The 25,750-nt window shown below is 37.9% G+C and overlaps 1 protein-coding gene across 11 annotated transcripts in view; it reads left to right on the top strand.

Moving 5' to 3' along the window:
* Positions 1 to 8,174: 8,174 nt before the first annotated feature.
* LOC127066064 (ephrin type-B receptor 1-B) overlaps positions 8,175 to 25,750 on the top strand; it is a 157,473-nt gene continuing 139,897 nt past the window's right edge. For 5 of the 11 annotated variants that reach the window (XM_050999314.1, XM_050999310.1, XM_050999311.1 and 2 more), the window contains exon 1: positions 8,177 to 10,171. The gene's annotated coding sequence lies outside the window, so the exon portion shown is untranslated. Of the gene's footprint in view, positions 10,172 to 25,750 lie in introns of all 11 variants that reach the window. The other 6 variants (XM_050999318.1, XM_050999317.1, XM_050999315.1 and 3 more) reach the window with 3 other exon arrangements.

Here is a 25,750-nt window from a genome sequence, read left to right as displayed (position 1 = left end):
TTCTACGAGCGTTCTTTTTTTTCTTTTTTTTTTCTCTCTCTTTCTTATCTTTTTTTTACTTCTTTCTTAATTAAACGTTCGCGGCGAATCTTCGTATCCGTCGGTGATAACGTCTGTGCGGATATTAGGAATTAAACTAAAGACAGTCGTTCGCCGTCGTCTGGGCCGATGATGAGAAACTTAAGTACGTTATGTCGGGCGGGTGAGGTGGGAGTGGATAGGAGAAGTAGAGGGTGGAGCAAGAAGGGGGTTCCATATTTTAAATGAAATACCGATTAACTTTAAATTAAATTCGCGTTAACTCAAGCGGTTACTTAGTCGAGCCGACAGAGTTCGTTACAATTTCTCTCGGAAGTCGCTTGCAAACGATCATCATCATCATCGTCGTCGTTTATCAGTATTTATTCGATTACGAAACTATTAACGCGCGGTTCCAGTAATGTATTCTCGTTCTCGCGTTCAAGAGGATTCGCGAAATCGAATCGTCGTAAGCCATCCATCCGTCGCGTTACGCGCTGCGTTCTCCCAAGCGTACCGTGTCATGGCCTATACGTGAAATTTATGCGTCGCTCGTTTCTCGACCTTCCGTAGAGAATTTATGACCGTTAGCAAACGAGCCTAACATCGAAACCTCTCGGGTCTATTAATTACCTGCTAAGGTAACGCTTATGACGTATCAACCGTTTACCAGTATCTTTTTTACCGTCACTTCCGTACGACGAATATATGATCGAAAGACCGGTAAACATAAATAGAGAATACTACTGTGTCAGACACGACGAATCAGAACCGAATTTACGAGCAGGCAAATTTACGACGAATAAAAGCTCAACTCGCGCGATTCCTGGATACATTCGGAGCGAAACGATAAAGCCGAGGATCGTCTCGACATTTCTTCCCGAATTCGCTTTTCTCACTTCTTTTTCTTTTTTCTTTTCTTCTTCTTTTGCTTCTTCTGCATCTTCCTCTTTTTCTTTCTTTTTTCTTTTTTTTTCTATTCCTGCTGGTCGCTACAAGCGTCGATTTTTCTAAACGAATTCAAAAGAATTCGCTTGGCAATTTGGCGAAGCAAGGGGTTATTTTCTTTCGAAGCTACTTTTTCGTTTTTCCGCCTTTGGCTCTCTTACTCTTCCTTGAGCGACTAAAAGAAAGACAGAAAGAGAGATTAGGATCGTTCTCGCACGAACTTGTAGATCGTTGCTTTATACCTGCGCTTCGGATTTTTATGACCTCCCTGGTTCCACGTTTAGCGTGTTTTCTTCTTTTTATTCCCTTCTTCATCCTCCCACTCTATCTTCTCTCTTTCTCTCTCTGTTTGTCTGTCCACGACATCTACAAAAAATCCCTTTTCCATCTTCTCGTCTACCGCGAGCCTGTATCCAGGGGTGCCACTCTTTCTTCCACGTTTTGTTTTCTGACCCGATGCTTTATGAAGCCTAAAAGTATGAGACCGCGTTGCGTTACATTGTAGCTTTGAGATTTAAGAGAACTCCTCTCGAAGGAGGAATGGGAGAGAAGAAAGAGAAAAAAAAAAGAAAAGAAAAAGATCGTCGAGAGAAAGTCGTTGTTTTGTATTCGAGTCACCAATACCAATATCATCAGCGCCATCCTTTCTCAGTAATCTTTGGGCGTAAATTATTATGGAATAAAAAGGTCGCGGATATATTTAAAGATAGGATACTTGTGATCGTAGGATCTACGAACGAGACGAGGCGATATGGGAAAACACGCGAATAAATGTAAAACGTTTATTTTACGACGGCTTTTTTTCCCATTTTAATGTTTTATATCGGGCAAGACAAAAAGTGAGAGAAATAAGAAGATATTAATTAAAGACCGACATCGATTACGTTTCCGCGATGAAGTCGACGTCTCGTATGCGTTTTACGAGGACGATGTTAATCCGGGAACGTCTAGAAAGAAAAAAAGAGACAGATAGATAGAGATAGCGAAAGAGAAAGAAAGAAAGAGAGAGAGAGAGAGAGAGAGAAACACCTAAACAAAAAAGATCGCTCTCAATCTGTCACGGGGCTGATAGTAATGCGCGTAAAAAGCCATTAATCGGAGCGGCAAGGTTCGCTTCGAATATCGGTGGAATTCGTAGTCAATGACTGGAGAGAATTTCTCAAGAGGAAGATCAGGAGGAGGAGGAGGAGGAGGGAAAGGATGGTGGAGACTTTGAGGAGGCTGCTAGTCGACTCGTTTCCACCTGCGAGGAGACGATGCCGTGACGAAAAAATCAATCGATCGATTCCTCTCTCCTCTTTCTTCTCTCTCTCTCTCTCTATATATATATGTGTGTGTGTGTGTATATATATATGTGTGTATCTTTCTTTCTCTTTTCCTCTCTTTCTACTTTGCAATGATGAACCCATATCCAAGGTTTCTCTTGACCGATTCTTATAAATATCACAAAGAACATTCTAAAGTTCGTGTATCAAAAAGGATCAGAAGATCCTCTTCCTTGGCATTTACTTAAGTATCATGTACTATGAAAAAAAATCTAGATCATAATCGATACATACGATCTATGTATGCGTTTTAACTTGTTCTGGATATGCGATACCGATGAGCAATTGGTTCCAATTTATGGACTAATGATGATTATCGATTTACCGTTTAATCCGACGATCTTGTTTCTTCTTCCGTTTTTCATCGAATGGCACCCGGAAACATTTAAAAGCATCCAAGGCTTTTAATCGATTAGAAGAGAATTTTTCGAAGTAATACACTTCCCGCAATCATATTCATGATCATGTTTTTAAAAAGATGTTTTTAATCATTGTTCTTTTAATATTTTGTACTTTCAAGATCTGTTTGTACTTTCAGAGATTCATTATTAATTATATACTATTTGAGATATAGTAATTTTTTAAAAAAGAAAATTAAAAAAAGTGAAGATTAGACGTCTCAATGTTTCATTTTTTTGTTTTGTTTATCTAACTCGATAACCGACCAATCAATTTTTTTTATCAACTCTTTGACAATTAATATTACCACGAACTTACGCATTATACATATTCGAGAAATTGCAATTATTTAATAAAGAAAATTAGAAAGAGCGAACCTTTTAATAGATTCGTATTCGACTAGGTATAAAACTAGCGATGAAGAGAAAAGAAATAAAGAGAAAAAAAAAAGGACAAAGAGGAACAGAAAAATCGTATTGTGGAATCAAAACGAGCTCAAGCAGAAGTCACTAAAATAGGTACTCACAGGCTCAAACGAATCATTATGGTTTTCGTTTGGTCGTCGTGAACGCGCGCGCGCACGTTCGCTGGCTCGCTTCTAATTTCGCTAACAAACGACTAACCGAGTTAGCGCGGGAACGTTATAAACGGGTATAAAACGGGGGAACGAACAGCGGCAGCGGCCTCTTTTGTCTCGTGAATTCCATTGTCCTGATGAGAGAGAGAGAAAGAAAGATAGAGAGATAGAACAGAAAAGACAAAGTTCGTTCGAAATAGCGGCACACAGTGGGTTTGTTTTTCTTTTTTCTTTTTTTTTTCTATTTTATTTTTTTTATATACGCCGACGAGCAGTATTCTCGACAAATTCATACAATTATTTCTCGATTAGGGCGAATCGACGTACCGAAGACGAGATTAGCTCGGCCGGTTGTATCAACGGGTAAGAGAAAGAGAAACAGAAAGAGAGAAATAGAGAGAGAGAAAGAAAGAGAGAGATAGGGAGAGAAAACACGTAAGCCCTCGTGTTCCGCGAGCCGGCTAATTGCGGAAGTTTCCTGGACAATTTCGGTATTAATAAAGTTTTTTACGCCTCATCTCGACAAGAGAACGAGCGAAGGTAGAGAGAAATAGAGAGAGAGAGAGAGAGAGAGAAGGAAAGAGAGAGAGAGGGAGAGAGATAAAAAAGATCTTCTCTTGATTTCGTCTGATATTGTCGCCGTTTTTGCAAGGCTTACCGAAAAAGTACGTACTGTTTAGTTTTAAGCGACGCCAAGCGAAAATATTATCTCGTATACACGATCCTACATACAGACATATGCACACACATACACACACACAAACACGGAGCCATAAGTATTTAAATACACAGGTGCCTTTTCTTTTTTTCCTTTGATCCTTTAATTCCCAGCGAATGGAATGACATTCTGTAATTTTTTTTTCTCTTCTTTTTTTGTTGCGTCCCTTCAAACGTTGTCCTTACCACACTAATCTAAAGTAGGTACTTCAATTATTCGAGCAAAAAGATTATTCTTTATCTTGGCGAACGATCAAACTAAAGCGAGGAATCAGGTATATACTAATATATATATCTCTTACAAAGTTACAAGGCTACAAGAAAAGTGGCAATATGTATGCAGATATATACGTTTTATCTGCATCGTGGTAGGGCTAAACGTACGTTGTACAAGAAATACTTGTGCTTGTAATAACTCCTCCCTTCGTAATCGACGAAACCTAATTACACGTGCTATACATCGAAAGGTAGGAGCAAGTACGTTTGCCAATGGAATTTGGACTCATTTTGGACCTCCCGACAATCTTAAATGTTGAAAAAATGGCGGGCTACGTATATCTGTATATACGTGTGGATCATGTAGGTATATAGACATACTTATATACTTACATATACAGTATATATATATATATATATATATATATATATATATATATAGAGAGAGAGAGAGAGAGAGAGAGGAAAATATTAAGTATTATTAAATGTCGATATTCCATCAAGAACGATATCGACCTCCGTAAAAACTTTTTTTCTCCTTCTTCTTCGATAAAGATTTTCAAAACGAGGAAGAAAAGAAATCGAATTCCCGAGATTATTCGCCGTTTCTCTCGATCCTTTAGAGATACCGCAACGGAAGGAAGGAGTTTTTATCAATGGTACTGATTCCACTTGACTCGGCTAGGGGTACGGAAGAGAAGGAAGATCAGAGGGAATAAAAAGCGATCGAGAGGAGACGCATCTCGAAGTCATGGGTAGAAAAGAGAGAGAGAGAGAGAGAGAGGCTGACCTTGCAGGTCTCTACGGGGCCACCAATGTAGACTGACGAGAAAAGAAAAAATCGTGCTGCTCCTAAATGCGGGCGGTGTGATGTCATGCGGAAATAGCCGTCCGACGCGACGGTGCCGTGTCGGCGTGCGAAGGAAGAAGAGAGAAAGAGAAAGAACGAAAGAGAGAGAGAGAGAGAGAGAGAGAGAGAGAGAGAGAGAGAGAGAGATCAAGAGTGAAAGAGTTGCCGGGAGACGCCGGAGGAGAATCTCGATCGCTCGACTCGGCCGATTACCTCCTCTCCGTAAGCTGAGAGTGAACGAATGAGTGAGTGAGTGAGAAAGAGAAAGAGAGAGAGAGAGAAAGAGAGATAGAAAAGATCTCGAAAGACACCTTATTTTCTAACAACTAATCACTCAACAACCAGTTTCATCTTCTATTTATGCAACCCCACGATAACGATTAGTCGCATTATCTACGATTTTTCCGACCTATCCGTTCCACTTATTAAATTTATTGTTTCCGCTGACGACGAGTCGAGGTATCGGTAATGACGCTCAGAGATCGTAGGAATCGTGTTACTGCGATCATCGTTAACTTACGTTAAATTTAAGAAATTTCTGTATCTTCTTTCTCTCGACGTTCCCCAAAAGATTTTATCTTCGTTTGACTCGCGTGATGAATATCGTCAAAGGGCGCGCAGTTCGAACGTTGACGTTCTTTTTCTTTCTTTTTTTTTCTTTTTTCTTTTTTTTTACTTCTTTCCAGTGAAAACGAATATTGCAATTTGTATGAGGTAAGTATACATGGGTTGGATAAAGGATCGTTTCTTTTAATACTCAAGAAACGAAATGCCGTTTATTGCATACGCGCGTACTTACTTACATCGCGATACAAAACTCGGTGTGTCTTTTAATGTGTTCGAAAGAGAAAGTAGCGACGCGTGTGTTCCACGAGATCCATCCTCGTCCATGAACATTCCAATGCTTATAAAGATCATCCGCCATAAATGTGAATGCGCGAAGATACGATCTTTGGGCGAGAAAAGGAAATTAAAGGAAAATTGGACGCGCACATACGGAGATTGTAACGTAATTCATTCACGTAACTCGGAATGTACATCAATTTATTTCGCTTTAAATCGTTTATAATCCATCTATCAAATATAATTTTCTTATAAAATGACGAATAAGTTTGTTTTATATTTCGTCGTTTTAATTATTTCAAACGTTTTATTATTTCGAAACATTTTACGTTTCATAAATTAAGTTATTTTCTTTGAACATCAACGATCTTACATACCTGAAGGTATCTTGTGAAATGTACAAATGAACCGTTCGAAAGAGGAAGAGCATCATCCTTCCGCAATTTATATCTAAGTCGAGTCGATCGGAAAAATGATAGCTTAACGTAGCTTATCTCTTTGCAGCTTCCGCTGTCCACTAGTCACTTAATAATCATAATCCGATTTTACGCCAACGATGTGTGCGTGTAACATCCGCATAGATTAACAAATTTTCTCGACGAAATTTCGCGGACTTTTGAAAATGTAATATTAGTTATTTTCAAAAATGTGATAAAAATATTTTTGATTTTTCTAAAAGTTCGTTGACTTGTCGAATATTCGTTGTGTACGTGTCAAGTACGTAGTACGTGAGACACGATCTCTCCGTTGGTTTGATCGAACCTTTATGAAAATTGTAAAATAACTTATTTAATACATTTCATTGCATTAACCTTTAAACACGCTAAGTTAATGGATATTTATGAGTTGTAACGAAACGACCGAACGAAATGGCGCGACTCCATTTGTTTTAAATATTTTATATCGCTCGTAAAATCTTTATTTAACGTTACGAAGCGATCGAAAATATGTATCGCGAGGTTATATCTTTTGCGTAAAAAGAACAAAAAAATGAAAAATAAATAATTTCATTAAGTTTCATTTTTCGATTAATACGATTAACGCGGTAAAAGCGTTCTGTCGCGACGGTTTATCGATCAATTTGATCGACTATCGTTTCGTTAAAACAATAGAGGGAGTTGCGATCGCCAATGGGGAAATCATCCGTCACATCGATCAAAATTTTTTTCTTTCCTTTTTTTTTTTTCGCATCGAAACAAATTTTATTGCGTATCACGTCAATATATTTTTCGTTATTTTTAATTAATTACATAAATTGTAAGCGAAGCTCGGAACTAATTCCCGCTGTGCAACAATTAACAGAATCGAGAACATTTTTCCAGTTCTCGAGTTTTTATCAAAATTGTTCATTTCGCTAACAACTGGTACATAAAGTTAAGACTAACCAAAAGAAATATAGTCTTCGATCGGTAGCAATTTATAGATAGTCGATATGGTCGTAGATTCAAAAAAATAATCGTTAGATATAGACAGCAAAAAACAGAAAGAGAGAGAGAGAGAGAGAAAGAGAGAGAAGTTGTTCTTCGTAAGAGCGGCACGCCGCGGGCGAAAGTCACCAGGAATTCAAGTCCGATAGGTTCATCGGTAGAATCAAGAGAGAGAGAGAGAGAGCAAGGTAGAGAGATACAGAGAGAAAGAAGGATAAAGAGAGAGAGAGAGAGAGAGAGAAAGAGAACGATGTCACGCCGGTGCGCGGTGGCGCGCATGCGCGCGACTTATACTTGACGGGCTCAAAAAATCAATGAACTCGCGGCACGAGCTTGGACGAGGAGAGGATCGTTCGTGGAAAATAGGGAAAAGATGGTGAAAAAGAAAGAGGAAAAATTTGAAAATGTAGTAAGAACGATAAAAACTCTTTTTCGACGAAAAACTCGATGAAAGATATAAATTGTAATCAGCAAGGATCGAGGAAAAATCGTCGTTGGCATTCGTCGAAGAGACGCATCGTGTGCGATCAGAGAAGAGCGCGGCCGAACGAACGATCTTTCTGTAGAAGAGAAGGAGAAGAGTTGAAGAAGTAGGGATAGGTATAGGGAGTGTGCGAGAGAGAGAGAGAGAGAGAGAGAGAGCGAGAAAGAGAAAGAAAGAGAGAAAGAGATAGAGAAAGAGATAGACAGAGGGAAAGAGAGAGACAGCTATAGGAAAATGGTGGACGAGTGGGAAGAGAGGGTGCAGCCCGGGTGGCGGCGCTAGCGTAAGATGGCCGAATAGCGGTACGGCGGATAGCAGCCGGGCGACCTCTTCGTTCGGCGCTACATTGCTTCGGTGCTACATTCGGCTGGTGGTGCGTTCGTTCGTTCGGTTCCGCCGTCGCCGCCGTCGGCCGCCGCTACCACCGTCGCTGTCGCACGAGTTCGTCTCGGTTCGGGTTTACTCGGCGCTTCAGTTCGTGTCCTCTCGCTGCGCACGACGGACGTGTCTCTCGGTGATCGCGCAGAGAACGTATTTTATATATATATATAGATATATGCATAGGGACATATATATATATACACACACGTACATATACATATACACATATAGACTGTTTGCGACTCTCTCGAACTACCTACCACCATCGAGTTATTATTCTCGTTAAATGCACAGAGAGAAAGAAAGAGGGGGGGAATCCAGAGTACAAGTCAAAACATAGAGACGACACGGAAGAGAAAGAAAGAAAAGAAATAAGTATATAGACAACGATTTAATTCGCGAAGAAACGAGTCGAGTATCGTGCCGAAGAAGGTCGTTTCTTCATACATATATATATATATATATATATGTATGTATGTATGTATGTATGTATATATATATGTATGTAGAGAGAGAGAGAGAGAGAGAGAGGAAAGTATAATAAGAGGTGTAATAGAAAGGAGAAAACGAAGAATCGAAGAACGAAGAAGTTTGTCGTCGGATCACGACGGTTTATTCTGTAAGCGTCCTTTTCGGGTGAAACCGTGACGACCAAGTGTGAAAGTGAACGAAGGTGAAGATCCAAGTGCGCGATTTTAGAAGGGTGCCGATCTCACGCGCGTGTCCACCTTTCTATCTCTATCTACCTCTATCTCTACCTCCTCCTTCTTCTTCTTCACCCTCAGACTCCACACTGCTCCTGTCGCCCACCTCCTCGCTCTCCCTCCCCCCCATTTCTCTCGCGTTAACCGCGAGTGCCGCGAGTTAAAATGGCGCTCGGCTTCGTCCGCAAGAGCGCTTTTCCGTACAACAGCATCGCTACAAAGCAATCTCGTGGCTCGTTGTCATCGTCCTCATCGTCATCGTCATCGTCATTACCGTTGTTGTTTCAACGTAGTGCCGCGTTCTCTCTTTGAACTCGTCGCGTTTTTTCCAAATCCTTAGCGAGTGCAAAGAAAAAGAAAAAGAAGAAGAAGAAGAAGTAGTAGTAGTAGTAGTAGAAGAAGAAGAAGAAGAAGAAGAAGAAGAAGAAGAAGAAGAAGAAGAAGAAGAAGAGAAGGAAGAAGAAGAAGAAGAAGAAGAAGACGGAGAGAAACCTTTCTCCTCGACTCGTCCTTTCGCTCTCCGCGCGCCACCACATCCCGCGTCCTCCTGCACCTACCTCCTCCTCCTCCTCCTCCTCTTCGTTCTACTCTTCTCTCTCTCTCTCTCTCTCTCTCTCTTTCTCTTTTCTTTTTCCTCTTCTCTCCTCTCCTCTCCTCTCCTTTCCTCTCATCTCCTCTTCTCCTCTCCACGGGCCGCGCGCCCCGTCGGAGCCAGCCGGCTCGGGCGGCATTCCGCGAATCGCGAACCCGACCGCCTGTCCTCGCGGCAGAGCCCGAGAAAACGACTTTGCTTCGTCGTACGTTTCGTACGTCCGTTCCTTCGAACTCACCGTAGACACGACTAAGCCAAACCCCCTCTTTCTTTCCTCCTCCTCTTCTTCCTCCTCATCCTCATCCTCATCCTCATCCTTATTCTCATCATCCTCGTCCTCGTCTTCATCCTCATCCTCATCCTCGTCTTCATCCTTGTCTTCGTCCTCGTCCCTTCGCTCGCTACTTTTTTTTCCTTCTTATTTTTCTTCCCTCTTTCTTCTCTCTCTTCCCTTTTTTTTTTCAATTTAATGTAATTTTATTTTGGTTTGTTTGATTTTGTTTGGTTTTTCTTTTTTTTCTTTCTTTCTTTCTTTCTGTATCTGATTCTCTGTCTCGTTCTTACCTCTTTTCTTACTTCTCCTACTGACAAACCCACCAGACAAAACGAGGAATATCATCCGTCCCGCTAACCTTCGGGATCTAGACGAGCGAACGCAAGAAGCCATCTCTCCTCGAGTCTTTCTTACAGGTGAGTTAATTTTTTCATTTTTCTACGATCGATAACACGCGCGCGTATGTATCTATGTATGTCTGTGTGTGTGTTTTTTTTTCTGCGTGAGTGTGTGTATTTATTATTATTATTATTATTATTATTTTCTAACGAACTTTTTTTTTTTAATCCACTTTCATCTTCGTCGTCATTTCTTTATCGTTCGTTATTTCTTCTTGTTTCTAGTCTAGTTTTTTTATTTTATTTTTATTATTATTATTACTATTGTTATTATTATTCCTTTCTTTTTCTGTTCTTTATTACTTCGAAGAAAAATACGAATCTGCTTTCAGAGAAGATATTTAGTGTCAGTAAACTCGTGTTTTCTTGACTGTCATCGTAACCATGCGAAAATTGTAATCGTTTCTTTCTCTTCTTTTATCTCTCTCTCTCTCTCTCTCTCTCTCTCTCTTTCTTTCTTTCTTTCTTTCTTTCTTTCCAGCGTACTTCTTACCGACCGAACGCGAAATTAATCCCCCTCTTATGAGTACGCTCTAGGGAAAAACCGGTTTAGTTCCTCGCTTTAGTTCTCCCGGTTAAGGGACTTATGTTAGTCGAATTCGTAACTCCTATCTCTGCGTGTGCATATATATGTATGTATGTATGTATGTATGTATAAGATCGGTAGAAAAATGCGGTTTTTATAATTTTAAATTTGGCAGCGGTTTTAGTTACTTTTTATTAGGTTATGGTTATATAATATAGAGCATTGTTAACGATGAAATTGGCACGACTGATATATTCCCTGTATCATCGTTTTCATCGTTTAGTATTGTAGAATCGAAGCCCTTAAATTAATCATGAGGTGAAGGAAAAAGAACACATTCGTAAGAGTTTAAAGTAACAGGAGTAGCAACAGAAATTACTCCAATTATCAAGCATATTTTTGACCAAGATATAATTAACGAAAATATAGTTGTTCGAATCAAATATTGATTTTTAAAATTTGGCGATGTTAACGAATTCTTTGAAGATCTGGAGAGTCGCTGATGTCCTTGAGTTATAATGGAAATAATGATTTAAAGTTTATTATTGGATGTAAAATAAATTGAGAGATTGAAGAAGAATTCAATATTGATTGTTCAACAGTTGTTTTGCAATATTTAAATTATATACGTATTTAAATTCGATACGTACAGATCACTATTATTTTCGCAGGTATTACATTTACAATACGTGTGTGTATATATATAAATATATATATATGTATATATCATGCGTAGAGAGAATGGTTCGATCTCGTCTATTAAAATTTGACTCTTCGTTAAAAAAATAATTCTTTCCAATAGCGAAATTTTTTCAAACGTTTCGTTTATTCATCGATGGGAAAAGTAAATGTACAAAGAAGACAGCAAACGATTTTTTTCTCACGAAAAAAATAGTAACATAAATCTCTCTAAGCCTTTACATTTTTTTTTCTTTTTTTTTTGTTTCTTTTTACAAAATCTAAAATGACTTTTTAAAACTAACCAACGTTATATTCTTTGAAATCTATCGCCTCGGTTATCTAATATATATCATAATACAATATAATGATCTTCTGTTCTTTTAAAAGTCCCCATAGGAATTAACTAAATTGCATCATTTACGTTCAGATAATATCTCGCAGCTCGTAAAGTTATATATAATACATCTACATGATACGCGAGAAACACCTAAAATCGACGAACCATAGTGATATCTCTGCTTCAATTCGCAATTTATGCTATATATCGAAGGATTTACGATACACTCGAATCATATTGTCAGAGTTTGATAGATCCTCGACGACAAAGTTACGACGTGTCAGTATCATACGCTGTACATATATACATACACACACATATATATATGTACATATGTATATATGTATGTATGTATGTATGTATGTATGTATGTATGTATGTATGTATGTATGTATGTATGTACGTACGTACATATTTATATATAGCAGAATAGGGTGAAATAGCGATTTGTTATCGAGAAACGATCTCCCAATGATTGTATCATCGATGACTTTTATACGTTCGTACGTCGATATATTTAGAAAATATTTCAGGATAATTCCAACCAAATTTTATCACACATATATACACACATGCGCATGCGCGCCCATACTTGTTAATTATACGAATAAATAACAGATATTGATAATCAAAGACAACATTGATTCAGATTGATCGAAACTTTATTAAAAAAGAAAGTTCCAATCATTCAATATTTTTTTATCGATATTACACCGTGTAATCTCGATTAACGAGATTTTAAAACATATGGTATGACATATGTCAAGTGATTATAACGTTATTTTATAACTCGATCGTTGTATTGAAATATTAGAAATAATTCAAATGTATCGTTATCTTCATATTTCATTTTTTTATTTTTTTGTTGTTGCTTAATTTTCCTTTTCTTCTTTTTTTTCTTTTTTTTAATTTTTATTTCTATTAATAGAAAGTTTAAAGACAATCGAGTATCAAAAAATTCGATTATATTCGATTGTTATATTTTATCGATAATGCATTCATTTTTTTTCGTTAATGTAAATATTTTCATTTAGATATTTTACACACGCACACACACACACATGCGTATACATTAGAAATTCGCTTTTGATTGATAAGCAAAGAGCAACACTTCGATAACCCTAGGAATCGCGATGAACGCAGAGTTTTGTTCGAGTCGACCGATCAATGGACACGCGTTTCTCATCGTTTCGGTTTGACGAGAGTGATTCTCTGTATTGCTGTATCGTAATTAGCCGATTCAATGGGGAATCTCTCCAACCCTTTTCGTTTATAACGTATAGTTGTATTCCTATTCGGATATCGCATCGAGAAACATTGTAAAAATATATAGAATTTTTTTTTCATTCTTCTCGTCTGGACATTCTTCCAATAAATTTACCAATGTTCCAGTAAAAGAATGATATCATGAATATTTGTTTGTTTGTTTCTCTCTCTCTCTCTCTCTCTTTTTTTTATATTTTGCTTCTATTTTTTTCTCTCCTCCATATAGTATCCATTTTGAAGAATGTTTTTACGAGTTATATCAAATAAATATAAGTCTATATATATTTATGTATATAAATATTCAAACAACGAAGAAGTTTTTGTTTTTAGATATTATCTATGATCAAACATTTTTTTATATTACATATATCTCCGGAAATACGTATATGCAGTATAAAAAATATGGGAAAGAATTTCTTTTTTTATTTAATTTATTTATTCGTCGACTTTTCTTTTTTTTTTCTTTTCTTTTCTTTCTACCTCCCTTTATTTTCGTCAATTCAAAACGCGTTCTTTTTTTTTTTTTCGTTACTAGTCTAGTGACACGATACTCGCCGAAAACATATGGCATTTCTCTAACTTAAACGGTCGATCGGTCACTGTCAAGACGATGCCTGGCATCGTCGTTGACGTCACGCCCGATCGTGAACAAATCGTTCCGTCGATGTCACGAAACGTTAAACGGAAGAAGGTCCACTTTTTTTCTCAATATCACGAACGTCAATGTTTAATTAATTTTTGCGAATCTATTCGTTCGTCCTTAAAAGGAAAAAAGAAGACAAACAATATATCTTACAAGAAATAATATAGTATCATAAATACGTAACTATTCGTTCTTTTAATTAAATAAAATTCTTTTTTTGTGACACGAGACTTGATTCTACTCTTTCTTTCTTTCTTTCCTTTTTCTTTTTTCATTTTTCTTCTTTCTATTTATTTTGTTTTTTCGATACGGTTTTGTAAACGGACGTTTTTCAAGTTAACTATTATTAAAGTTTACAAGTGTTTCATATTTACGAGATGATTTTTCTTTGAAATTTCTTTCACGAGAATTGCCTCGCGAAAAATGCGAAATGTACTCGCATCAGCGTTATACAGGACGAATATGAGAGCGATTCAGAGCGGAGAGAGGAGCGCGCTCTTCCATTAAAACGCGGTCCATATTTCGGATTCCCTGCCGTCGACAAAAATCAGTTTTGTCTTGCCTCGTACGGGCAAAATTTATTTTGCGCGGGAATTACAGGCTCTCGATTCGATGGAGGAAATAAATTTTCCCGGTACCACTATTTTCCCGTTTCTACGAAATACGATTGGGTCGATATTCGCGTGCGTGCGTTATATGCGTGCATGAGTGCGTTACGTGCGGCGTGCATGCGTTCGTGCATCTATAACTCTTGAAAATATTCGCATACTTACAATTAGTAAATTGGTAGTACGATTGAAGCCACTTTGCAAAACGAACAATTTTTTTTTCTCCTTCTCTCTGTCTCTTTTCTTTCTTTTTTCTTTTTTTTTTCATTCGCGTTCGTTCTAGGTTAAAAGTCAGAATTTATCAAGCAACGAGAGAAAAATAGACGTCGTTGATGGTTGTAAAATTCATTCGTAACAAAACAAGGAAGAACGATCGATGCGATTTAGACTCACTACCTTTCGCGTTATCTCTAGTTGGTGTAAATTTTGTTATAGGACTTAGGACACGTTATCCCAGAAATCGTATTTACCGAAATTCCTAGACCTCGATCCTCGTCGACCTTGCAAGGAGATACGTCCTTTAAACAAACGTGTGACAGGTGTTGTCCGTCCGTTATCTCGTTAATATCGAGCGATACAACGAAGAAAACAATGACATACGCGTATATCATTTAACAAATCTCCACGAAGTTAAAGGACGAAGAATATTTCAAATATATATTTATATAAGTATACATTAGGATATATAGAAGAGGGGGGGGGGGGAAAGAAAGAAAGAAAGAAAGAAAGACAAAAAAGAAAAAGAAAAAGAAAAGTCGAAGGTGAGAAGAGACAGGAGAACGTCGTGTTCCTGATGGAAAACGTTCTAGGATCTTGTTCTAGGATTAGTGTGCGCGCGCGTGCGCTAGGTAGTACACGTATACCAGTACAAGGAATGAGAGTTCGTAGATGAGCCGCTGGTGTTTGAGCTTGGCTCTTCGCGCAAATATTTTGCGCGGACAAACACTCCCAATGACGGATCATATCCCCTCGTCGTCGTTGTCGTTGTCGTTGTCGTTCTCGTTGTCTTTGTCGTCGTCGTCGTCGTCGTCGTCGTCGTCGTCATCGTAGTTGCATAGTCGGTAGAAACACCAAGGCGGCCATGTCGACAACGGGATTTTCTTCGTTCGTGAAGTTTGCGCGTAATCCTCGGAAGACCTTCGTACGTTCTCTCTCGAACAAACGTAACAGTACCGTCGAAGATCAACTTTGAGAAGGGCTCTTCGGGTGATTACGATTTCGAACTGTTATTAAGGGATTATCATTCTGCATACAGTGAATTCGTGGATAACGTATGGTACGAAAATGATGGCAACTTTAATATTTATATATATATGTATATGTACATGTGTGTATATATATATATATGTATATATCTTATACGAGGTATAACTGTAAATTGCATTAGAAGAATCTTAATACTTCCGTGTAGCAAGTTCGCAGAATCTTGTTTCGAGTAATCCTAACGTGGTACGATTCTGTTGATTTTTAAGGTTACGGTTCAGCGATTAATAATGACTCATCCGATCGTTTCGAAGGTAAAACATTCCTTCCCGAGTTAGTCACTCTTCTAGTACTTCCCTTCGAGAAAAAAAAATGGAGGAAATGAAGTAAAGAAGAAGAAAAAAGAAGTGAGATAGAAAGACGACACAATTGATGGTATCACAATCTGATAGTAACTTATAAACGATGTTTTATAATCGACGGATTGTTAGTAGTATTTTTGTTTGCTTACAATTTTTTCAAATTTCATCTTCCGTCGACGTGATATTCATTCTTTTTGATAGCCGATTTTTAGGATGATATTGATGGCTTAAATCGCGATGGTTCTTTTGCTTTCTTTTTTTCTTTTTTATATATATATATATTCTTTTTTGATCGAAAGGATAGATTGGAAAAGAAAATGAATTTTTACATGGTATGCTCTTGTCATGAAAAAAGCCGAGTTATGTTCGACGGTCGATCGTTATCATCGTGCTACTTGGTGAAAACCCGCTAGATCAGGTAGAGTGCTAACTTTATGACGGGTGGTCGGTTAAAAAATAAAAAAGAAAAAGAAAAAAGAGAGAAAAAGAAAAAGAAAAAAAGAAAAGAGAGAAGAGGCAGCAACCCCTCCCCCGTTTTTCTACCTGTTGGCACACAGGTAGCGTGCTCTTGTCGTTTACACAGAGTTTATTTAAGTTCGGTTTGCGTAGCTCGTCACGTTCTACCGAACGTGAAGGAATCGTCGAAACGCTAGTTTTCTTGGCGGCTAGAGAGAAAGAGAGAGAGAGAGAGACGACAGGGAATATCATTAATTTTTTATCGTGCGACCCTTTTGCTTTTTCAACCGTAAGAACGTAGTAACATAGATGGGAGATATCCTCTTTGCTATAATTCCATCCGTTTATTACGATTCCTTTGAATGTTAAGCGATGGTAAATAAATGATGATTGCGAACGATCTCGTTGTTCTCAAAATTCTTTATCGTTGTAATAATAGATAACATACGTATCGTATTTTCGATGATCGATAAATTTCAAATCGTCGATAATGCAGCTGATATTCTTCTTCGCAAATCTGATAGTAAACATTTTTCGACGTTTTTCAAAGAAAAAAAAAAAAAATAAATAAATCAAAATCAAAATAAAATCAAAAATCAAAAGATAAAGCTACGGAAGGATCTATCATTAAATATATTATTTTGTGATTTATTTATAAATATATCTCAAGTAACGTTAAAATATATATATATATATATATATATATATATATCATTTTCGGAAAGAAATCAAAACGTATCGATGTTCATAAGGACGTTACGTTGGGTGGTACGTTGATCTTTCATTGACCCTGTGTGATTCGATTATGTAGCTCTCAATGGATGCTCGCACAAAGATATGTCCCTTACAAAGGGACACTCGATCGTGACGTAACAGAGCGTTATGATCCCGAAGAATTTGCGGAGAGAAGCTTTGCTCTGCACGCTTTACAAACGCGATTCTCTGAGACGAGCGTAGAAAAGGGGAGGATGTCTAGCGTGTACGTGTGTGCATGTTTACCGAAGCATAACTCGTGTTTTATCGTCGTCTATGTTTGTGCGCGTCTACGTACGACGTTATCGAGCAATTCGCAATATTTTGCAGTTGTGATACTATGAAAATACGACGACATATTCTTGCAAATATATCGACAATAATAACAAATAAAATATTAAATAGACTCATTGAATGCCGCTAAATAAATACCGTTTTCTTTTATCATACAAAAATTTTGTCTCCTCGAATATAATCAATCTTAAATCAAACGTACGAAACTTCTCAAACAGTTACAGAAATATTCCTATATAACGCTGTTTACTTAGAACGACAGACAGGAATTATTTGTTAATTAACCGAATATAAAATAATATAAATATAGGTTGGTAGGTACTTTACGTGATTACGTGTATATCTATGTATACTTAATTAATGAAAAACAAGATAGAAATAAAGTATAACGACGAAAAGTCCGGGATACCCAGGAGACCTTGTGTAATTCTCTTTTCTCGCGTTTCTCATCGTAATTTAACGTTGAAAATGGAATTAGAAGAAGGATTTGTAGGTGTCCCTAGAGGGGATGAATTTTCCACGCATATATAATATATAATACGTAACATGGCATACGCATCTACGACCTGAAAGTTTTCGTTGAGTAAAGTATTGTTGAGAAGATGTAAGGTGGAGGACCTTGAGAAGAACGCGAATTGAAAAACTCACGCGACGCGTTAATCTCCGTCGTATGGTGGTTGTCCTCGGGGCGTGGATATTTCTCTCCGTTCTCTTTCTCCTTAACTTCTGCTTAACTTCTTCTTCTTCTTCTTCTTCTTCTTCGAAAAGTAGTCAGGGTCGTCGTTTTAACGAGAGAGTCGATCCAACTCACGTGAGTTTGTACGGCTCTAAACTCAAGATTGTTGGAGACGTGAGAACGCGGATCTTAGACGTTTGTCGTCTCCACTATCCGATTCTCGGATCTGCTTGATAATCGTCGAACCGTTAGACGAAAATGATCGTGGCTGAGCAAAGATGGTACTTCTCTGTTTCTATCTTTTTCTCTTTCTCTCTTTCACTCGTACCTAAGAACGTTAGGTACAGGTTTACTGAGAGGCAATCTCGCGATCGGTGCCGAGGATTCGACCAATTAATTATGATTACTGGTATTATTCTAGACGACGAAGTCCCTGGCAAACTCGCTAGGTAATTGCATCGTGAAAGTGTTACAAAGCGATTCACGTAGTCTCCGTTTGGCTCGAGTCCGCTTTTAAACGATCGAGAACCTCGGTGAGACCAGTGGAAATAGTGAAAGTAGTGCAGGCAACATCAACGGGGCACCATAACTACCAGTAGGTACTATTACCAAGTACTACAGAGTAGCACGTCATAAAACCATCGTAGCCACCTGCCTGCTATCGTACTTTTGCGTCTCTCGCTAACGCGTTTCTCGAAAACTCGCTAGGCAAAGCTTGGACTATAGCGAGGAAAAAGCGTAGGAAATGGTAAAAGTATTGGATTTCAGCTTTCAGTAGAAGAGCCACCGCTCTGGCCTCGTTTTTCCCGAGAGGAAAAACCTTTAACCCCCCTATATGTCTCTCTCTCTTTCTCTTTTTCTCCTCTTATTCTGCATTATGCTCTTTCTCTCTCTCTTCTCTCTCGTACTTGCAAAGCGTACCTATGTGTCAAAGGCCGGCGACTTCGATGCTCAAGCTGAAAAGAGAAAAGAAGTACATACGAGAAAGAGAGTTTTGATACCATCCAATACATATACATATATACATACGTGTATTATATATATATATATCTGTATCTGTATATATATTTCTACACACACACACACACACACATATCTGTATCTATATCTATATGATAGTCATACGTACGACGCTCTTCTTCGTTCTCATCGTCTTCCTCATCGTCTTCCTCATCGTCGTCCTCATCGTTGTTCTCGTCATTCTCATCGTCGTCGCTCGGAACAAGTTTTTTACTTGAACGGATCGTTGTCGAACGCGATGAACCGTGCCACTCGAAAAGTATCACGCTTCGAATATTTCTTCACTCTGATTCTTTCTTCGTTTCAAATTTTCGACGAGGACACAGGATGGATTTTATTTTTATTCCTTTTCATCAAAATTTTACAAAGTACTATAGTTTACATTCTATCTATGATTTTAATATAAAATAACATCGGACGTATTTTATCATTCAACGAACTTGACATTTTGGAGATTTATATACATCGATCATAAGTCAGCTGTTATTACTAAGGTATATTGTATTATCGTATTTGGATATCGACTACCGATACTTACACATTTTTCAGATAAACGATGTTAAGATATTAATAAAAGAATTTAGAAACGTATTCGATATTTTTATTCTAATAAATAAAATATCGATAAACATCGAAAACGTGAAATTGTATAGTACTTTTTTCAATCACATCAATTGTTAACTATATTTAATTGTATTATGACGTAGGCGTCCCAAGTATTATAGATATCCTACGATACTAGTCTCACAAGCGTCGAATATCTCGCACACCCTCGAACACACTCGACCGATTCCCGATTACATCGCGAACTTGCCGTTGAAATTCCTTCGCATTCCAGTTCTTTCTATATATATATATGTTAATTTATTAGCTATTCAAAGTATAATTCACGCTAAGAAAGCTAGGATAACTATCCTTCGACTCGAACTTTTTCGGCTTAAAGAATTTACGATTCGACTTCTTTCTTCTTAATTTCAAACTGCACAATAAAACGATAAATTTTCTTATATCTAGACTCATTTGAAATTAAACTTGGGTAAAATAAAAATAAAAACAGAAAAATATATTAAGCGTAAAACTTAAAATAGAGAGAGTAACCCTTTAAGAAATTCATTTTATTGCATTTCGAAAGGAAGATTGCAGCCGAAAAGAAGAAGAAGAAAAAGAAGAAGAAAAAGAAAAAACTGGAATTCTTCCGGGAGCCTCAAAATTCGAGGCTCATCGGTCAGCTTTATCGACCGTTCCAAATCTCAGAAACGCATCTCTTTCTCTCTCTCTCTCTCTTTCTCTCTCCCTTTCGTAAGAAGAAGGAAGAAGAAGACGGAGTCCTCTTTCTGCTTCTTCTTCCGTACTAATCTCGACGGTCCATCTAGCATCTAGGGTTACCTGCTTTCCGCACCTACACGCATTTACGCTAACGTCCCACTCGTCCTCGGCGTTCAGCCATATTATTATATTACCGGCAAGGTCACGTTTTGACCCGACGAGATACCAGTCGAGATAACGTTCCACAAGGACGATAAGATCGCGTTCCTCCTGAGACGCGAAATTCGATTTTCGGATACTCTTTTCTTTTCTTTTTTTAATCTTATTTTTTTTATATATCATTATCATTATCATTATTGTCATCGTCGTCGTCGTCGTCGTCGTCGTCGTTGTCGTTGTCGATCGTCGTCGCTTTTTTGATAGTCGAAAAATATAAAGATTTCGTTACGCATCAGGAAATAAGAATCTTTGATTTACCGTTGGGCTTTTAATGAGACACATCCTATGATTTCGACTATTTTATGATCGTCTTTTATCTCGAAACCAACGAAAATAACAGAATCGCGTTACGTAAGTAGAAGATAGAAAGGATAATTATGTCGAATGATTAGCTTGTAACCGAAAAATTATTAGCAGAGATCGTTCCGTGAGATTGAGATTCTCTTTCGCGTAAGTCAAGGAGGAATTTATATAAAAGAAATAGGAAACTTCAATTTCATTCGTTTCGCAAGGTTAACTCGTTTCATTTCTTGCGTGTTGTCCGACTAAATATCGCGTATACCTCGACGAAGGGCGAAGAGACGAGAGGGAGGAAGAGAGAAGGGAGGGAAATGTACGGATCTTTAGAAGGAAAAGAGTTTTTTCTTTTTCTTTTTTCTTTCTTTTTTTTTCCCCTTTTTAGTACGGTGCCCGCCGGAAGAAGGAATTTCAATTTGCGTATCATCGTTCGTGCGAATGCAAGAAAGACGGAAAAAAAACGAAAGAGAGAGAAATCTCTTACACGGGTATAGAAATTCTTTAAATCGTTTTAGGTCTGGACGAAGGCCAATCGATATAATCGGTAACTGCATCGAGACGACGATCTCTGTACACCTGTACCTAAAACTTTTGTAAAGAAAAAGAAGGAAAGAGAGAGAGAGAGAGAGAGAGAGAGAGAGAGAGAGAGAGAGAGAGAGAGAGAGAGAGAGAGAGAGAGAGAGAGAGAGAGAGTAAAAAAAATAATATCCTCAGAGATATCGATTAGAAATGATAATGTAACTGTTAAAGATAAAAAAGAGCGTGAGTAGAGAATTAATCGATAAGGTTTTATTCGATTTAACGACAATCCGGGGTGAAAGGTCTCGCGACCCACTTATCTATCGAACGTTCTTGCACTTTCCAGGAGAAAAACTTATCGTAAGGCCATCGTCTATATTTAGCTATGAATATACACACGGAAAGATGTAACAAATTCGTCGGTTTTATTGAAACATCTGTTAGATTATTACGTGATTATTATTACTTGTTAATTACGTTTAAATCATTTACGTATAAGCGATAACTTCTTTCTCATGTTTTTTATTTTTCGATTTTGCTCTTTTATTTTTTATTGGACAGACCATCGTAGTAGATTTATTTTAATTCTTGATTTTATATTTAATATGGACATATAAATTTGAACGTTTATTATCCTCCAGTTCGGTTTGTCGTTGCAAAATCAGACACGATTTATTTCGTTGATTATGAAAGTGGCACACATTATATATATATATATTTATAGTTGCATATTATCATAATGTAAATCGATTTTAACACAAAAATAAGTGAGAGTTTATTTATGAAAGTTTCAAAATCACATAATCTTTTTTTCTTTCTTTTTTTTTCACAAGAATAAATGGAGAAACGTATTTCGAAAAGCGTTCGTTAAAACGACGAGACTTTAAATATATTTATTGGATAAAGAGAGGTAAGAAAAGATAGAAAGGGAGATCGCAATCATTTTTATGGAAACGTCCCTCGTCGTTGAGTATTTAGTGTCGTAAGTACGATTAACGACGGGTGGATATGTGTAGACGAGAGTATTTCTCTCTCTCTCTCTCTCTCTCTCTTTCCCTTTCTTTTTATTTTTTTTCCGCTCATGAATTTCTTCGACAGGGTAAACGACGAGTCATTGTTCGTCCACGTGTCGTCAGAGAATTCGGACTTAACGATTGGCACGCGTTGAGTCCCCTCGTAACGACAATTTTGTCCGATACATCGGCGAAGTACAAAGTTAATCGGCAGATTGTATAGTCCTCGTTTCTCTTTTCGTCGAGTAAAAAAAAAATAAAAGGTTTAAGGAGAGTTAAAACCCCTGAACGATCCGGTACGTTATCCCGACAATACGAAGATAAAAAGACTCAGAAAAATGATCCTCGTGTTCACCCCAAAATCGCCAAACACGTCATCGTTGATATAAACGAAGGGAACCGTTCTGATCTCAAAAGTTTTATATGAAAAAGGAAAGAATAAATTTAAGCTACGAGATGTGTATAATAACAATGACGGCGACGACAACAACAACAACAACAACAACAACAATAATAATAATAATAATATATTTTAACGTGACAGAAAATAAAATATTAATTATACGCACTATTGCGTAATGATACTTGTACTTTGATTTATATATTTTATATAACGAACTTCCAAAAATTCATTTCTCATGTTTATTTATTCAAACATCCAAAGTTATATACACACACATATATATATACATACATATAGAAAGAAAAAGAGAATATTACAAAATTTAATTTCGAACTGAATTACATGGATAGAAATTTAAATTCGAAGGTGGCACGACGAATTACCAAGGGCAATGGCGATAATTGGTAGGATTTGATTCGCACGCAATTTCGTCCGCACAAACACGCAAACACATACACACACGTATATACTCGATAGAAAGAAAAAAAAAAACAAGAGAAAGAGAGACAGATAGACAGACAGACAGACAGACAGACAGAGAGACAGAGAGCATGGGGGTCGGCTTGTGCAGTAAATACCGAAAGCAACTACGAGGACGGATTTCAGCTTTATTTTTCTCATTGTCGAGGCCTTTGCTCGTGAATAGAGGATTCGCCTTATTTGCTGCTCGAATTTCATGGGAATCTGGCCAATGGCAGTGCGCGCACCTTTCGTTTCGCGGCGATCGGTGTCCCGGTTCGCGACGTGCGCGAGCGCGCGCGCGCGCACCGACCTTTTTCCCTTTTCATTGGAGGGTCCATTTTTTTGGGAAGTGGGCGTACCTCTTTCCGGTTTTCGCTCCATTGTGTTCCGCCCTGTCTGCTTCTTCTTCTTCTTCCTTCTCTTCCCTCCCCTCCCTTCCCCTCCCTCCCCCTCCCCCTCCTTCCTCCTTCCTCCTTCTTCTTATCCTCATCCTCCTTATTCGCCTTCTCTCGTCTCCCCTTTCTCTCGTTGCATTCGTGAAGAATGCAACGGACTATGCGAGCGACCGCACGCGAACAAACCTGTCGCACGGACGACCATAAGCCTTTCTAACACGATTTTTATATTTTCGTTAAGATTGTTTGTTCAATTTTTTTCGTGTCGTAAACGATATTTTTAAATAAATATGTAAATGAATAATGTTTAGATCGAGATCGAAAAAGGAAAAAGCTGTTTTGACGGTATTTATTTCGTCGCTGTTTAAAATTTTCTCGTTTTTTGATGTTGGGAAAGAAAGAATATCTTCAAAATAGAGACGAATTTTATTTTATTACGATGTCCGTTTCAAAAAAAAAAAAAAGGAAAAAGAAAAGAAAAGAAAAAATTGCGCCAGTTTATTTTCCATCGTATATAGAATAAAAAAAGAAATAATCGTAGGGATATCGACCTTTCGATTAAACTTTGATCCTTTATTCACAGTTTGAAGATTGTACAATCCGGCGGTCGCCATTTCGACCTTCGTTTTATTTCTTTAATAAAAAAAGAAAAAAGAAGAAGAAACGAGGGTTAAAGGAGATGGGAGGGGAGAGTAAGAAAAAGGTCGAAAATTTTCGTGGTCTTCGCTACGTAAGATATTTAGGTTAGAATGGGCATAAATCGAGCGTAACGCGAAAAGGTTACTACTTTCGTGGAAACTTTGATCGAGCATCGAGTTTCCAGAGAGTTTCCGAAAGCCATATATGTAAATATACTTGTACGTGTACCTACACACACACACACACACACACACATGTATGTATGTATATATATTCGTTCGTAGGAAAACTCGAGGGAATGACGGTCAAAGTAATTTTTGTGTGAAGTTACGAAGCGGCGGCAACTACCGAATTGCCTCGCTGAAGGAAAATATTAAAGTCCGCCATGAGAAATAAGAGAAGAATAAACGTGCAGAGTAGTATTGCATATATGTAACTATAGGACAAATTTAAAAATTAGAAATTTCTCTCTCTCTCTTTCTCTTTTTCTATTTTTCTTTCTTTTTTTCTCTACCTACCTATCTACCTACCAACCAACCAACCAACCAACCAACCAACCAACCAACCAACCTACCTCTTTGTTTTATATACATATACTCTCGAAACGATTTAATGCGCGCGAGGCGAAACAAATTGCCTAAGTTTTTGCATGGCAGTCGGTTTGTCTCCTTCGTGCCTGAGGGACATCGGCACGTTCTTGAGACACAGATTCGTCGTCATCGTCGTCGTCATTGGTCGTCATCGTCGTCGTCGTCGTCGTCGTCGTCGTCGTCGTCGTCGTCGTCGTCGTCGTCGTCGTCGTCATGGAAAAAGGAGAAGAAGATGAGAAGAGGGCGACGAAACGTGCCTCGTCGTCGGCCAATTTCATTCGAAAAAGCCGTAAAGTACAGGTTGGGCTGGCCCACTCGAAAGGAAGGCTCACTCGTTCGTTCTCTCTCTCTCTCTCTCTTTCTCTCTCTCTCTCTTTCTCTCTCTTTCACATTGTGGCTCGAGACAAAGGGACATTTTTGTGCGCGATCAAAGGAACGAAGAAGGAGGAGAAAGAAAGAAAGAAAGAAAGAGGGAATGGACGTGGAACAGAAAGAGAGAGAGAAAGAGAAAGAGAAGGAAAGAAGAAGAGAAAGAGAGAGAGAGAGAGAGAGAGAGAGACGCTTTTAGCGTTATACCTATCAAGCGAAAGAGTTTTCGACTTTCTTTCGACACGCTTGAATCAATGATTTCCTCTTCGTAGTAGGCGCCCCTAATGATTTTCTCTCTCCCCTCTCTCTTTCTCTCTTTTTCTCTCTTACTCACTCTTATTCATTCACTTACTCTTCTCACTTACTCACTGTTATATAGCATCGTTACCTATTTAGATTGAAAAGGACATAATACTTTCTCACACAGTAAGTTTTCGCGAAGGAAAGAAAGGAAAAGAAAAGAAAAAAGAAAAGTAGAACGACAGTGATCCGTTTGTCCGTATTATCTAATCGTTAGCAATCGATATAAAATAAAAAGATTAAAACGAGGAAGACATAGAAAAATAGAGGGATAAGTAGAAGAAAATGTATATATAGGGA

Source organism: Vespula vulgaris, chromosome 9 (assembly GCF_905475345.1).
Source record: "Vespula vulgaris chromosome 9, iyVesVulg1.1, whole genome shotgun sequence".
Taxonomy (NCBI): Eukaryota; Metazoa; Arthropoda; class Insecta; order Hymenoptera; family Vespidae; genus Vespula; species Vespula vulgaris.
This window is presented reverse-complemented; position numbering and strand designations above follow the sequence as displayed.